The sequence below is a fragment of the Montipora capricornis genome, chromosome 9, assembly GCF_036669925.1.
Source record: "Montipora capricornis isolate CH-2021 chromosome 9, ASM3666992v2, whole genome shotgun sequence".
NCBI classification, from domain to species: domain Eukaryota; kingdom Metazoa; phylum Cnidaria; class Anthozoa; order Scleractinia; family Acroporidae; genus Montipora; species Montipora capricornis.
The window spans coordinates 13,681,155-13,683,654 of record NC_090891.1 but is presented as its reverse complement, the minus strand read 5'-3'; positions in this window follow the sequence as shown (position 1 = coordinate 13,683,654).

Below are 2,500 nucleotides of genomic sequence, written 5' to 3'. Positions count from 1 at the left end.
TTCATGTGGATCCTTTACCAACTGCACTTTCAATTTCCATTTCAAATGAACCTCAAAAACTTTGATCGAACGGTGAAAATGTTTTAACAAGCAGACTTACTATTTAGATTCCTGATTTAAACGGTGTTAAATGACCATTTTGCTTTTTGTGACGAGGATTTTAACGAAGGTTATTTAGATTTGCCATGTTTGAAGCTTCTGTAAACACTTTCGCGCATGCTTTGTGCCGCTTGCACGTTTTCCACACATGAATTGAGATGTCAATTAAATCGACTTTGGATGGTTTTCTTCCGCAAATGTTGTTGAGATCACTTCGTGAGTATATACTAAGACAATTATTCTTTCAATCTCGGTGAATAGTGGCAGAATATTCTGCCACTGTCTTGAAATCTCAACAGAATTTATTTATAACAACGAACAAACTTTATGTACAACGTCAACCATTTGGCAAGAGCACATGGCGAGCCTATATCCTTAATGCGCATGTCGCTAGCGTTACTAAGCAACCATGAAATATCGACACAGCTCCCCTTTTTTTTTAAGGAAAACATAACAAAATGAATCGGTTGAATACGATGCTTAAGCATGTTCTGGAATCTAACCAAGGAGAGCCCTAAGCATAAGTGGTCCTACGGTAAGACCAACGACTGTTCAATGTTCAAAGTTCACAGTTAACAAAAAAACAAAAAACTAAAAAAAGAAATTCAACAGTACTAAATGTCCTCTCTATAACGAATAGGTTTCCTAACATGTCTACCACTTGAGGTTCTCTGTTCTGGAATCGCGTTCGGATCGCTTGCATCAGGACTGGCGTTGCTGCTTTCAGGAACGTCGGTGTCCTCCACCTGGACGACGTTGGGAGTAGGCTCACTGTTGATATCCGGAATTTGGGAGTCGTCCCCTGATGTGTCATAACCAGTGGGTGTAGGTACCTTTCTAAGATGCCTACGATTTCTTCGCAATCTTCTACCACCAGTGTCTATGATGTATGACCTGGGACTCTGGTCTTCACAGACGACCTTAGCTTCTGTGGTCCACTGCTTCTCATTATCCAGCTTGGTTCTTACCCGGTCTCCAGGCTGTAGCTTTGGTAATTCTCTCGCGCCATTCCTTTTGTCAAAGGACTCCTTGTAGCCCCGTTTGGCTTTGATATCAGCTCTTTTGATTGCTGTATGGTTTGGAAGCTTTGGCTCTAAAACGTTGGTCAGTGTTGGAAGTGTAGTACGTGTCAGTCTTCCCATGATCAGCTCTGATGGCGTCTTTCCAGTTGCTGGGGTTGGGGTTGCCCGATAGGCCATAAGGGCAAGGAATGGATCTTCCTGTTTCAAAATCCTCTTAGCGATTCGCACGCCACTTTCTGCAGTACTATTTGCCTGGGGATGATGCGGGCTTGATGTGGTGTGTTTGAATCCATACTTTGCTTTGAACTCATCAAAGTGTAGTGACTTAAACTGTGTACCATTGTCACTTATTAGTTCCTCCGGAATTCCCCATCTTGCAAACACTGACTTCAGCTTTTGAATGACAACTTGGCTTGTTGTCTCAACTAGGCTTAATATCTCAATGAACCTTGAATAATAGTCCATCACTACTAGGTACTTCTGACTGGCTAGCTCAAAGAAATCGGTGGACACCTTCTGCCACGGTCTATCAGGTAGGTCTGTGGTCATCAGTGGTTCCTTTCTTTGTGATGGTTGGTTTTCCTGACAGAATTGGCATGACTCCACCTTTGCCTTGATCTCCTTTGAAATACCCGGCCACCACACAGAAAGGTTAGCACGTTCGCGGCACTTTGTTATACCCTGGTGACCTGTGTGAATGCGTTCCAGTATCTCCTCTCGCATGTCTGCAGGGATCACTATTCGATCATCATATGTTAATAAACCGTTGTTCATTGACAAGTGTCCACGAGAATTAAAAAACTCTCGTATCTGGAGGGGAACTTTTTCCACACGGGTTGGCAACCCTTCCAGTGTGAATCCCATCACTTTCAGGAGCTGGGCATCCTTTGCACTCGCTTCTCTGATTCTCTTAAGCTGATCACTTGTGGCTGGCCTTGTAGATTCAAACAAGTCTACAAATGCCTGAACATCTTCTACCGTGTTGGGTTCCTGTCCTAACTTACAAGGGCTTCTAGACAGAGTATCTGCCACCACCATCTGCTTGCCAGGTACATGTTCTGCTTGAGGATTGAACTGCATAAGGCGCATTAGAAGTCTCTGGCATCTTAATGGTGTTTTATCAAGATCTCTCTGGTTGATCAGTGGTACCAGAGGTTTGTGATCTGTCAAGAGCTGGAAACTTGGAAGCCCCACTAGATAACGTGATAGTCTCTCACATGTCCACACTGCTGCCAGGCACTCTTTCTCAATTTGAGCATATCTGACTTCAGTCTCTGTGAGTGTTCTACTACAAAAACCAACTGGGCGGAGTTGGTCACTGGGACCTTGCATCAGAACCCCGCCAATCCCATAACTACTAGCATCTGCACAAACAACAG